General features: G+C 37.1%; 1 protein-coding gene across 1 annotated transcript in view; it reads right to left on the reverse strand.

Moving 5' to 3' along the window:
* Window positions 1-15,243, reverse strand: part of LOC150103936 (E3 ubiquitin-protein ligase CCNB1IP1-like) — a 164,115-nt gene that overhangs the window by 115,280 nt on the left and 33,592 nt on the right. The gene's annotated exons all lie outside the window — the stretch shown is intronic.

A 15,243-nucleotide genomic window follows, 5' to 3' on the forward strand; every position in this document is an offset into this window, starting at 1 on the left:
TACTAGGCAGGCATATTCAGCAGAAGAATAGCAAAGGGCCAAAGCAGAAGATCTCAGTGTGCTAGGGTCTGAATCCCATTTAGAGGAGGTAAGCTTTCTTAGTATATTATTTCTTGCATTCACTTTTGCCTTTGTTTTTTCTATGTGTGTTTTATATGAAAGAGTGTGATCGAGAGTCGCACGAGGTAGAATGGATTCCAGGAATGTTCTATATTAGAGCCTTCCCAAGAAATCTGTAGCTTTCTGTTGGTGGAAAAGTTCTTCCTGTTATTGTTAAGGTGATAAAGGCTAGTCTGGGTTTTCCAAGGGGTTTGGTTTTAATTGATACTGCTATGATATGTGATTAGATTATTTAAGGCAAGTGACAGAGTAGTTTCAATGGACTTTTTGATTGAGTAGCTATGGCAAGGTCATTAGCATAGATAAAATTTCTAGTTCCTGGAAAGATGGGGGAGATCATTGACGTAGATGTTGAAAAGTAACGGTGATAACACACTTCTCTGGAGATGCCAGCGGCTCTTCCTATTCCCCCCCCCCCAGGTCCACAAAAAAAGCGTCTGTTTTCCAAGAGTGATTGGATGAGGAGGACAAGGTGATAGTCTCTATTTATTCTGTATATTTTATTTCTGAGTGTCAGATGGTTTATGGTATCATAAGCTGCAGTTAGGTCTACAAAGACTGCTCCTGTAGCTAGTTTTTGCTGATAACCATTTTCTATATACTGAGTAAGGTTGAAAATTTGTGATGTACAGGATTTGCCTGGTCTAAAACCAGCCTGCTCAGTAATAAGATAGGGTTCAATTAGGGGTTGTAGCATATTCATAAATGTTGAAAATTTATTTATCACTAGGTTAGACTATAATAGATTTAGTTTAATCCTTTATCCCAGTGAGAGCAAACAAAGTTTGCGCCTGAAAATATCTTCAGGACTAAATATAGTGTTGTACTATCTTATCCAGTAAGTAGTGCAACACCAAGGCAACTCGTGGCAAAGGTGGAGCAAGCTACCAGGCACTTCTAACCCAGTATCTCCCATAATGCAAAACACATTTCCTATGTGGATATGTATACTGTTATGCATTAAAGGGATTGGCCATCTACCCAGACTAGTTTCGACCTTTATTGAGGTCTCTTCAGTGGGAGCCAGGCCCAGAGCTGGAGATACCAGGCAGAAGCAGTAGCAAGTCATCTGTGCCTATGGGAGTTGCCAAAAGGTTTATCACCTTTTGTAAAAATTACTCTGGATTTAGAGAAAGATGTTGAAAATTTATTTATCACTAGGTTAGACTATAATAGATTTAGTTTAATCCTTTATCCCAGTGAGAGCAAACAAAGTTTGCTCTCACTGGGCCAATCCCTTTAATGCATAACAGTATACATATCCACATAGGAAATGTGTTTTGCATTATGGGAGATACTGGGTTAGAAGTGCCTGGTAGCTTGCTCCACCTTTGCCACGAGTTGCCTTGGTGTTGCACTACTTACTGGATAAGATAGTACAACACTATATTTAGTCCTGAAGATATTTTCAGGCGCAAACTTTGTTTGCTCTCACTGGGATAAAGGATTAAACTAAATCTATTATATTCATAAATGTTCATATAATTTAAAAAGGTTCCTGAGTAGTGATATAGGTCGGTAATTTTTTGCTTCGGTTGGAGTTTTCCCTAGTTTCAGAAAAGCCACATTTTAGCATGCCTCAAGATAGTTGGTATCCTTAGGGTTTTGAGGAAGTGTTGTATAGGTTTAACAACCACTCTTTAGTCTTGGATCCAAAATGTTTAATTTGTTCATTACAGATATCATCAAGGCCTGCATATTTTCTAGGTTTTAATAGGATTATGGCAGTGATGTGATGGTGAAATCTGAGTTAATCATATTTTGTTCCTCACTTGGGGTTCTAAGTATCTTCTTTTTTGGGTGCTTTTTAGGGAATTTTCCATTCAGCAGCAGCTAGTGAGCAATTTGATTAGCTGTTACCTGTGGATGCTTATATGGCTTAGTGAAATCTTTCCTAATTCTGTTGATAAAGTTCCATGCCTTTCTGCTACTATATCAAGCTCTTCTATTTCTTTTTCCATGAGGAACGCCTTTCCTCTGCCATCTTGGAGCATAATTTTTCTCCTGCATGTCTCCTCTGAGAAGGGGTTGGTGTTGTAAGTAAGTAATTATCATACTGGGCTTGTATGTCACTGGAAAGGCCTGGAATGTAGTTTGTGCGGCATCTCAGGAACTGTGTTTGGTAGAGATTTACCTCAGTATTTTTATGAATTGGGGATAATCTCAAGGGTTTGGAGGAAGTGGTTCTATGGAGCAGTCAAGATCTTCCGTGTAACCCTTCTAATTAGCTTTTTTGAATTCACATTAAATCGTCGTCTGTAAGGGACTGTGTTAGGCATAATGGCTGGTTGAATTGAAGCATTATAGGTCTATGTTGAGTAAGTGGAATGGGATTTAAAACCTTTTTAACACAAATGTTGGATATTTTTGAGCTAACAAATATGAAGTTAGGGTTATAGCCTCGCTTCCATCTGCTACTGCTGAATGATGTAGGGAGCTTTGGATTATGTATCAAGTTTAGAGAAAGGTTTTCAACTTATTTTTCAACAAGTTCTCCATTTTCATTGGACTTTGTGTAACCCCAGTTAATACTATGACTGTTAAAGTCACCTAATACAACATTAGTCATGTATACATTATTATCGAGGAGGATGTTGGGGAAGGAGGAAGCTTCTTCTGGTGGTTTATAAACTGAGATGATTGAGATTTTTAAATGTGATTATAATAATCTCAATGTTTCTGTTGTTCTTTGAGTCAATGGATGATGGAATTAAGTTTTCATTTGTAAATATTGCACTACTATATTTATCATGGGGTATCTCTTTGATGAGTTTCATGCCATGGATATAAGGTCTTGTGGCACCTACCCCTCTGTGAGTTTCTTTCAGGCAGAGCAAGGTCATTATCTCTGTAAATTACAGAGATAATGACAATTCATTATTACAGTCATTATCTCTGTAAATATTTGCAATGAGAGAAACTGGAGAAACCTTCAATATTAATCGATATTATTTTTAGGCCTGGCCCCAGGATCCTTTAGGGCAGGAATTTGGGAGCATTTTAGTTCGATTGCATGCATTTGGTTGATAGCAGCTTTAGCTGCCCCTGTTAGTACTCAAACAGGGTGGAGGAATGAGAACCTAGCTGCTGCACAATCCTTGCACCAAATACTGTAAAGAGAATAAAGCATTAGTTTTCAAAATGTTTCACCATCACGCACCTTTTTTAAACTGATTTATGACTTGAATCAGTTTTTATTCTAAAGTTCACCTATTTCTCCTATCACATGCTGTATAGAAACCCACTCACATATTTTCTTCATCGAATTTGTGATTGTAAAATATGTTAATAAATGGTTGTAATGATTCTGGTATTATCACATTATTAAGTATGAAAATAAAAAAACATTTATTCAGTTAACCAAATTCCTAAGCAATATGGCTTACTTCATTAGGAAAAAATTACATGTTAACTTGAAAATATACAGCAATAGAATATTTTTTAATCCATAAACTGATATTACTATATTATTATTATTATGATCAACATCTGACCTTCATGGAGTCAGAGACTCATTGCGGGAGGTACAGACTATCGCACACAATACCCATCCAACTGTGCCTTAAACTGATTCAATGTGCCTACATTCAATGTGAATGTAGACACATCAAATCAGTTTAAATGCGTCTACATTCACAACACACTCAGGCAATGCATTCCACTCACCAACCACTCTAAATGAAAAGAACCTACTCCTCACTCCTCTGCTCATATCCTCCTAATACAGTTTCCAGTGATGGCCTCTTGTTCAACTGCTTCTGCCATTCTATAAAAAATCTCTTCCATGTCAACCTGATAATAACCCCCTGACTAGCATATATGTCTTAATCAAATCATCTCCCCATCTTCCTCTTATTCATGAGGTTTTGCAATTTACATTCTCTCAATCGGACCTCATACTCCACATTTTAAAGACCACTTTGTGAATCTTCTCTGGACCCATTCTAACATATCCTCATCACCATGAAAACCTGGTGATCAAATCTGTGCACAATAATCCATATGAGGCCTGATCAAGGCTTTATATAATGGTATCATAACTGCAGGGGCCATATTACAAAAGGTGCTTGTCCACCACCATTCCCAGATCTCTCATCTCCTCTACCTCCTTTAAAGTTTCCCCACCTAGTGTACACTTTGCATCCAATCATTGCTTATCAAATTTCAACACCTACACTTTGTAACACTGAACTAATAGTTGCACTTACTTGCCCATTCATGCAATCTATTCAAGTCCTGTAAGGCCATAACATCTGCATTACTCTCCAAATTTTGCATCATCTGCAAACAGCTGCATGTCACTACTTAAGCCAATCCCAGTATCATTAATATACAATTTGAACAACAATGGTCACAAAACTGATCCCTGCAGTATACCACTAGTGACCTCACTCTTTCAGGATACTGCACCCCCATATACAATTTTCTGATACCTATCTGAGAGCCAGTCACTGATCCAACTCAGAAGTCTGTTATCCAATTTCATCTATTTCAATTTATTTAAAAGCTTGTTGTGCGGGAATCTATCAAAAGCTTTTGTAAAATCCAAGTGCACAACTGTATATGCATCTCCCCTGTCCAAGATATTTGTCACCAAGTAATAGTAAGATAAAAAGAAGTAAGATAGTAAATCATGATCTTCCTTTAACAGACCCCATGCTGATAAGGATAGAGAATACTGCTTTTATCAACTCATTTCTGTATTCCTTTTCACCAATCTCTCTCAAGTACTTTCACCACAACTTCAGATAAACAGATTGGCCTATAATTTGAAGCCACATGATTACCAATGCTACTACTTCCCTGTAACACTCCCTTAAGATGCATGGTGATATATCATCAAATCCTATAATAAAATTAGTTTAATCCTTTATCCAAGTGTGAGCAAACAAAGTTTGTGCCAGAAAGTATTTTCAGGACTGGGGTAAGGTGGTACAACACCAGGACAACTCGTTGCAAAGGTGGAGCAAGCTACCAACACTCCTATCTCAGTATCTCCTATAATGCAAAACACATCTCCTTGCGGATATGTCTAATGTTATGCATTAAGGGAAGGGCCACTACCCAGACTAGTTTCGACCTTTATTGAGGTCTCTTCAGTGGGAGCTAGGTCCAAGTGGAGATACCAGGCAGAAGCATTAGCAGGTCATCTCTACCTATAGGAGTTGCCAAATGGTGTGCCACCCTTTTTTAATAAATTACTCTGGATTTAGAGAAAGATGTTGAAAGTTTATTTTTCACTTGGTTAGAGTATAATAAAATTAGTTTAATCCTTTATCCAAGTGTGAGCAAACAAAGTTTGCGCCTAAAAGTATCTCCAGGACTGGGGTAAGGTGGTACAACACCAGGGCAACTCGTTGTACTGGTTCTGCCTCTTGAAGATACTTTCAGGTGCAAACTTTGTTTGCTCACACTTGGATAAAGGATTAAACTAATTTTATTATACTCTAACCAAGTGAAAAATAAACTTTCATCATCAAATCCTATTGCCTTATTGACATCAAGGTTATTTCCTCAATTGCCTCCTGCTCACTCACAATTAAGTCATCCTCTCCTATGTCCTCTACACTTAAGTTCCTCATGATTCCACCCTGATCAGGATGAAACACCCTTATAAACTGATCACCAAATACCTCAACAATCTGTTCTGTAGCAGTTACCATTCTACCATTTTCATCCATTAACATCATCTTAACATAATCATTCTTCCTTCTACTTGCCACATAGCTAAAAACTATGGTTTTTCTTTGCCTGATTTGCCAATTTCTGCTCATACTGCACTTTTGTTTTCCTTACTCTCCTGGCTTGGTAAGTAAGGAAAACAATTCTCCCTTTATACACTTCATGTATAAAGGGAGAATTGTTTTAAAGTTATCATTATTCATCCTGTTCTGCCTCCAAAGTATCTTCTTCTTCCAGATTTCATGCTTAAGCTCCTCATTCATCCATTTCACACCAGTCTTATTCAGCCTTTTGTCCTTCAAAATACATTCACACATTGATGCTGTTATGTATTTCTTTGTCATTTCTCAAGCAGCATTTATTTCCTTACTGCTCAACTCCTCATTCCATGCTATAGCTCCAAGCTGTCTTCTAAGCTGGTCATAATCACCAGCCTTGTAATTCCACATATATCCTTTCCTCACAGAAGTCTCCATGTGGCTAGCCGCAACCCAGGTGATCACTTCATGATTATTCTCACCAACTGGAAAAAAGTGCCAAACTTCCATTCGCAATTACATCTGCTGATGAAATGATCAGATTTAAAACTCTCGATCCTTGCATGCCCTCCTTTACATGCTGCTCGAGATAGTTATCTCTCAAGAACTCAAGAAATTCATTTTCCTTATTTCCAATTTTTTAAAATTTAAATTTACATTTTTTTATATCCTCTCCTTTTTATATCCTCTATCATTAAATATTGTGAGTGCAACCTCAGTGAATGCATTTGATGAAACGTATGAGTGGTATCTACGTATGAGTGTCTAAATGGACCATTACTCAATGAGTCCATGGACTCCTTGTACAGTACAAACAAGGCTATCTACTAGTGCCACAGAGAACACCTTCCTAGGACTTTCATTTCTACTTCCTTTGTTGCTTTTGTACCAGTTTTAGAGAAGTCCTTTAGCAACTTAAGAGTTCCTATCATATTCCGTCTTTTCTGTCTATCAACTAAATTTTGCAACCCACAAACCTTCAATCTATTCTCACATGGAGTATTCCGCAGACCAATCACCATTTTAGTCACTCATCTCTGGCTCCTTTTCACCAACTGCACATCCCCAAGGGGGAGGGGGGGGGGAAATGATACAAATCTGTACACAGTAGTCAAGAAATAGCTATCAGAGCCTTATAGAGAGGGATGAAATCTCCATACTACTATTTGTCAATGTGTTTTTCAACATCCACACAATCCTTTGAGTTATTTTGTTAACTTTTGCAGTATGCCCTCTGAACTTCGACTCTTGGTCCACCAGCATCCCTAAATCCTTAGATCAGTTTCCTGTCATCCAGTATCATCGATATGATAGACAGTATGTAATCTTTTCATCCAAACTGCATAATCTTACACTTTGCCAAATTAAACTGATAACCATTATTTGCAATTTATTTAAATCATTCTGCAAGATCTCTACATAACCTTTATTGACTATTGCCTCCCCAGTTTTGCATTATCAGTAAACAACTGAATACTTATCTTTAAGTATCATAGGATCTATTACAGAATCCAGCACTTTTAACTCTTCTTCACTTTTAACTCTTCTTCCCACCACCACATGCTGTTTCAGGTAATTATTCCCTAGTAACTGTATAAATTCCATTTTTTTATTTAACTATGTGTCCTATTCTCCCTCCAATCTGTGCACCCCCCCTTCTCTGTTCTATAATAGTAATTAATAATACATTCTCATTCAGCACAATTCAATAGTGAATGAGAAGGAACCAATGAAATACTTCAGAGCTTGTTCTGAAACAATTACTATTCATTTTGTTCAGCAGTGAAAGGAAACAGCTGTATTTGGCTGGTGATGCAAAGTATGGTAAGGCAATAAGGAGTAATTCCTACACCTGCTTCCATGAGGCAATTCTTGTAATAATTACTAGTGCTATGGAGACTAGTGTTCAATATTTCCAAATACAGAGTTGTGCATTTTGTATTGAAAAAAAATTTGACGGGCATAAACTGATCGAATTTTTCTGCAAGAAAAATATCCACCATCACTCCAGGATCCCTCTCATAGAGAGGGATCCTGGAGTGATGGTGGACAAAGAAACTGAAGTTCACAAACCACATCACAAAGGTAAAAAAAAAACAAACAGCACATAGGATTACAGCTTACTAAGAGCCATACGAACTTCTAAGAATAAGAATACATTTTTGAAAATTATGGAGACAACTACCATGTTTGAATAAAAACTTTAGTTTAATATAACTAAAATCTACATTCGACGTTTCGACCTTTATGTCAAGGTCATCTTCTGGAACATACAACTATACACAGAAAACAAGCTACACTACAATCAAACTGGTTTGTTAAAGATACTGACCAACAGCTACAACAATTGTTGGACTGACCTCTGGTGAAAAAAAAAAAAATAAATAAATAAAATAAAATTATACATCAATGCTAGAGTCCTATTATTAGTGTTATCTGTTGGTTGTAGAAATACATTGGATGCAACAACAACAAGTATCTATCTATATACATATATTAACATCATGATTATACTTGTATATTCCAGCCAGTTGGTATGGAATGGTTTCTAATACTAGCTGAAGATTGGCTAGAATTCTGACTTATGCTGGATCTTATATATTAGGTAGGCTGAATGTGTGCCATACAGATCCTTGGAATTTTTATGCCATCTTTGTTGTTGATATTTGGGTGGTTTATCAGGATTTTGCAGGCTTCCTTAAATTTCCTTTCATACCAGGTTTCTGTGTGGTGTAAAGAGTGGGTGCTTTTCCAGTTGATTTGGTGTAAGGTGTTGATCGCGTGGTCTGAGAGGCCTGCTTCCCCCATAATGGTTATATTTAATGTGTCTAATGTGTTCTTTCTTGCATATAGGGATTGTCCATCCTGTTTCACCAATGTACGGTAAGTTACAGGTGCAGCGGATGCAATAGACTCCAGGATGTGCTAATGGGAGGAGAGGATCCTTAGAGGAGTTGAATATGGTTTTAAGTTTAGTGGGTGGTTTGTTGTAGGATTTTGTTGATTTTTTCTGATAACCCTTTAATGTATGGGATGGCTATGGTTTTACTGTAATCTAGATTCGTTTTTGTTGTTGTTTTATGGAGTATTTTATTAATAGTATTTTTGTTATAGCCATTATTTATGAATGTGTCGCTGATGATTTTTAGTTCTTGTTTGAGGGCTTGTTGGTTAGAGCAAATTATTGTATCTCTGTTTTTAAGGGTGTTAATGACTCCATATTTTTGTGGTGGGTGGTGGTATGAATTAGCATGTATGTATTGGCCAGTGTGTGTCAGTTTTCAGTAGACCGTGAAGGATAGACTGCCTGAGGTAAGACGTGTGACTGTGTGTCTAGGAACGAGAGCGAATTTTGATTTCGATGGTAAATTGTATGCGTTCGTGTTGTTTTTTCAGGTGGCTAAGGAATGTGTTTAGTGTTTGTAGACCTTATATGTCGGTCTTAGCGTGGCAGAATCAAGAGCTCCTTGATCAAAGGTTTCCATGTAGAAGTTAGCGATGGGGGGGGGGATAGTGGTGAGCCCATGGCTGTACCTTCTTTTTGTAGGTAAAATTTGTTTTGCCATACGAAGTAACCGGACTGTAGTACATGGGCAAAGAGGGGCTGTAATGTTGGGCAGAAATTTGTTTTGTAGTAGGAGAATTGTGTCAGTGAAAAGGGCAGAAATGTCGAAACTGACTAATAAGTCGTCTTTGTCGAGTGTTATGTTTTTAATTTTGTTTATAAAGTGTTGTGTGTTTTTTATGTAGGAGGGGGAATGACCTACCAACTCCTTGAGTGTTGCCGCTAATTTCTTGGCTAAGTGGTAATTAGGACTGTCTATTCCTTCCATGCTTGGTAGAAGGGCATATTTTGTTTGTGTATTTTCGGGATTCCATATATTCTGGAGGGATGGGCGTAGTGGGGTTTGAGTTTTTTAATTGTGTCTGGTGGCCAAGAAGTGACGGACTTGAGTAGTTTCTCTGTTTTATCCTTTATCCTTTTTGTTGGGTTATAATTTCAGCTTATATGTGTTGTTATCAGCTACTAGTTGATTCATCTTAAGTATGTATGTTGTCAAGGACGACAGTGCATTGCCTTTATCCGATTTCGTTATTATTATGTTTTGTTTGGCTTTTAATGACTTAATTACTGCTGGTTCTGTTTTTGTGAGATTGTAAGAATACGAAGCTGCATCTTTTTACAAGCCTTTGTTTACAACTGCATCTGGATTACTGTGCTCAGATCTCGAAACCAAGAGTTTTAGGAAATGGTGCAGAAGTTGATAACCACAATGATATCAAGACTGCTGAATTCTAGATGAGATTATAGAAATTCTTCTCATTTTGCATCTTCACTTTGATTGTCATAAATTCTCTACTATCATTGATAGCACTTCCTCAACTCTTCCTCCCATCCTCAAGATAAACAGCATGCTTTTTGAACAAAACTATAAAACATTCAAGCACAAGAAAGTTTATTAATAATGTGTATATACAGATATGCCAATCTGAAACTAACAGATCATTTTCAGAGTAACTGACAATTTAAAAGGTAGAATAACAATGGAATTCACAAGTAACATACAAGCTGGATGCTAGAAATGACATATTACAATTGATATGAAATTAACACACATGCACACACAAACAAACAAACAAACAAACAAACAAAACTATTATTTACAATTACAAAGGAATCACTTTTACTTGTGTGTATGTGTGTGTGAGTCAACTTCCTGTCAATTGCAATATATTTCTAGCACATGGCTCACTTGTGAAATTTATTGTTATTCCAATAGGCCTCTTGAATTGTTATTTACACTGGAGATGATCAACATGTTTCAAATTGAAATATCTATGTACTGTATTATTATTATTATTATTATTATTATTCAGGCCTCCATGAAGTCAAAAGACTCATCGTGGGAGGTCCTCCCTAAGAAACACCAAATCTACCAAGACTCATTGAGGGGAAGTCCCCCCCCCCCACCTGAGAAATACAAACTCATTGACTGTTCTTGCTGTCATCACTCCATCAGGCAATGCATTCCATGGTTCAACCACCCTCCATGCAAAGAAACCACTCCTCACCCTCTTGCAAACAGTTTCCTTTCGTACTTCCAGGGATGGCCTCTTATCATCACTTCTTCCCGCTGTTCAACCAAGCGAAAGAACTCCCCAGTGTCAACCCTGTAACCACCTCTCAACAGTTTAAAAGTCTCAATCATATCACCTCTCCTTCTTCTATCCACCAAACTCTGCAGTCCACATTCCCTCAGCCAATCCTCATAACTAACATGGTACAGTCCTGAAACCATCTTTGTTATCTGCCTTTGTACCCTTTCTACAGTTAATTTATCCCATTCAAATCCTGGGGACCAAATCTGAGAACAATAGTCTAAGTGTGGTCTGATCAGGGTCTTATACAAGGGAATGATAACCCTTTTATCTCTGCAGGTCAGTGTCCTTCTCATTACTGCAACAATCCTCTGTGTTACCTTCCCCACCTTTGCAATATGTCCCCTAAATTTCAGGTTTCTATCAATCATCAACCCCAGATCTCTTGTCTCCCCTACTTCCTCCAGTATAACTCCTCCCTTCATAGATTTTCACAGCACAAGTGCCACTTAAAACTAGCATACCTTTTGATCTCTATTGCCTGATCAATATATCATCTCCACTCTTTATAATCACATATACCAACAATCTTCAAGCCACTTACTTCAAGCAATGTCCTAAATTATTTTCTTTTTACTGATACTCCTAGAATTTTTAAACAAACATAGCATTTCACTTTGTAGTCTATAATTAGCCAAAGCAGCACATTTGCAATGTCTTCTCTATTTGAATTCATAACTTGTTGGTTTGAAGAAAGTGGAATGGTCAAGGTTTAGGTCAGTTATCGCATCCCTCATGTAAATGATCTTCATGCATCCCATCTTGTCTGTAGTTATTCTTAGACACATACATTCATTTCTGCTTCCATTCTTCACACTAAATACACTCTTTCAATATCACATCTGCCTGCCTGATCTTTCATATCTGCTCTTACTTCTCACATCTGCCTTTAATTCTTCCATTAACTTCTCTTTAATAACAGATTCTCCAAATGCCTCTTTACATTAAATCAAGCACATCCTTTTTTTTTGTTGTTGTTGTTGCAACCATTTCAAATTCATTCTACACCTTCATGACAACAGCACTTCTCTCTCTCTCAGACTACTCTGCCATTATGCCATTTATTATCTTTGCTCATTCACTGACCAATTTCCTTAATATGCTGTTATTTGATGCTGTCCATAACAGTTTTCTTGTATCCACCTTAGCATTCTCTGTTTCACAATTCATATCATTTACTCCTAATATCATTAACTCTCCCTCATATATAATTTATACTCTGCACTTAAACTACCCTGATCATCTTTTCTCCTGGATGGATACAAACTGTCTCATTGATAAAGTAGAGAGTAGCAGAATTGACAGAAAGAGCAATATTTAGAAGATGTATGAGATTGTGATGAGCAAGAATGTGAGATTGATTTTATGTTCAGAAGTTGCAGGTGAGTAAATGTGTTTATTATCAGAGGATATCATATGCCAAATTCATCCATGCTTTCCACACTGACAAGCAATGAGCTGCTATGGCTTGAAGAAATGTAGATAAACTTTGAGAAAGTTTGAGAAAGAGTAATTATACATACAAATTTCTGCATTTGCTTATAAGGATTACTTGCAGATGAGCGAGGCAAGTTAATCTCACCTCCTTCGAAGCTTGGGTTAGCGTTTATGAAGAGAGTGGAATTAAGCCTTCACTATTTGTGTTGTTGCTACTACTGTTTATGTATGGGATGTAGGCATTGGATGCTAGTGATTTGTGATGTGTATATTAGTGTTAATGGTTTCTTAACTTTGTTGGTATATTTTCCAAAGTTCGTTTTTTAATGTTCTGTAGTTATCTACGTGTTTTAACTTTCTTGGTAGGTTGTTGAATTGCGTGGGTATCTGATGTGATCTCACAAAAGAACCGTATGAGTTATTGAAGGGTGTGGGGATGTAGAGAGTTGTTGTAGGCCGTGTTATACAATATGTGTCTCTCTTGTTTCGGTAGGTGATGTTGAAGTAATTCCTTGTTAATGTCATGTAGTGTTTCAGGTTTTTAATGCTCAGAATTCTGTGTATCGCCATGTGCTTGTCGGATATTGGTTGTTGCGTGTAAGGTGTCCAGATCACTGTTGACATGATTTTCCTGTGTAGTGTTTCTAATTTTGTTAGGTGGCTGTTTGATGTATTTGCATAGACTGTTATTCCGTATCTGAGTAGGGATTCGCAGATACCGTGATATAGGAGTTTTTTTATGTTGGGTGGAATAATGTCTTTAACTTGGAAGAGTTTTGCTGCGATGATCCAGAGTTTGGTGTGTAGGTATTCTATATGGTTTGTCCATTTAAGGTGGGAATCTATATAGAGACCGAGGTATTTTGCATGTATTACAGGTTTGATTTCGGAATATTGTTCGCAATTGTTAATGCAACGGTATGTGTGACAATGTATCGATAGTGATGCGGGGCGTATGATTCTTGGGTTGTGTATTATCAACATCTGTGTTTTGGTGCCATTGATTAGAATTGCGTTTTGGTGGAAGTATGTTGTGATTTCGTTTAGGTCTTGTTGTGCTTTGCAGAGAGCTGTGTTAATATCTGTGTGGATTGCTAGTAGTGCAGTGTCATCTGCGTATTGAAATATTTGACTTCTTATGGATATGTTACGAACATCATTAATGTATATGTTGAATAGAGTGGGTGATAATACGGCACCTTGAGGTACACCGTGTTTTACTTGTATACTCCGACTGTGACATGTACCTATTTTTGTTACTTGTGTTCTGTTTGAGAGGTAGTTCTTGAACCATGTATGCAGTGTTCCTCTTATACTTAATAGGTATAAGAGGAACACTGCATATATAGTTTGGTAAGTAGTATGTCATGTTCAAGTGTGTCAAATGCTTTGGTTAGGTCCAGCAGTATAAGGACGGCGTACTTGTTTTTGTCGAGAGCTTTTTATTGTGTCGGCGATGTCTTCTAATACAGTAATGGTGCTTTTTGTTTTCTCAAAGCCGTATTAGTTTTGTGAGATGATGCTGTACTTCTGTAAATAGTTCTGTAGTCTGGTGTGTGTTATTTTTTCTGTTATTTTTGAGATGACTGGTAGTGTAGCTATTGGTCTGTAGTTCTGAGTATCGTTTCTTTTGCCGTGTTTGTATACTGGCGTAATTACTGCAGTTTTTAGTTGTTGTGGAATAATGCCTGTGTTGAATATTATGTTCACGAGTTTCAAAAGTATTGGATTTATTTGTTCACAGTGTGTTATAAGGTCTGTGAGGCTTATTTTGTCTATTCCTGGAGTGGTCTTTGGTTTTAGTTGTAGGATTGCTTCTTTCAGTTCCTGTTTTGTTATGGGTGGAAAGTACATCGTTTGTTGTTGACTTTGTTGGTAGTTTTTTGTTGATCGTTGGTAGTTTGTCTTTTTTGAGTTGTGTGATGTTGTTTGTGAAAGCATGTTGAATGAGTCTGCTAGTTCCTCTTGGTTTGTGTCCTGACCGAAGCTTTTTGCAATAAAATCTTGTGCTGAAGTTTTCTTTTTTTTGGGTTACTAATTCGTTGAGTGAAGCCCATGTTTGTTTAATGTTATTATTATTATTATTATTATTATTATTACGGGTATCTCCATGGAGTCAGTAGACTCATCGCGGGAGACCCAAACTAGCAAAACAATATCTGTCATATCTCTTCTTGAATTCATTTACAGATGAAGAGCTCACAACAAAGTCAGGCAATGAATTCCACTCATTCACCACCCTCCAGGCAAAAAACCTTGTTCTGACACCTTTGTTAACCACACTCTTCTTTAATTTCCAGAGATGACCTCTTGTTCTTCCATCATTATCACACAGCTGAAACATTTCCCCTGCATCAATCCTATAAAAACCTTTTAGTAATTTGAATGTTTCTATCATATCCCCTCTTCTTCTCCTATCAACCAATCTCTGCAATCCACAAGCTCTCAATCTATCAATGTAGGGAGCATTTTTTATATCACTCACCAACTTGGTCACTCTTCTCTGAACCTTCTCCACAGCCTCCTCATCTCCAAGGAATCCAGGTTGTTATTATATGTTGTCATTATATTCCTTGTTGTCATTATATTCCTTGAATTTTTGGAAGTAGTAGCATCTTTTTGCTGTACGAATTTTTGTTGTTAGTTTATTTCTTGTGTTTTTGTATAAGGTTTGTAAACGTGTGTTACTGGGTGACTTTTTAAGTTTTTTCCATAGATTTTCTTTTACAGTAATAGTATTTAGTATGTCGTCATTTATCTATGGATTGTTGTCTGTTTGTCGCCTTATTTGTGTAGATTTTGTTGC

This window comes from Typopeltis vanoorti, chromosome 8, assembly GCF_054136105.1.
Source record: "Typopeltis vanoorti isolate ZY-2024b chromosome 8, IOZ_Tvanoo_1.0, whole genome shotgun sequence".
In the NCBI taxonomy this organism is placed as follows: Eukaryota; Metazoa; Arthropoda; class Arachnida; order Uropygi; family Thelyphonidae; genus Typopeltis; species Typopeltis vanoorti.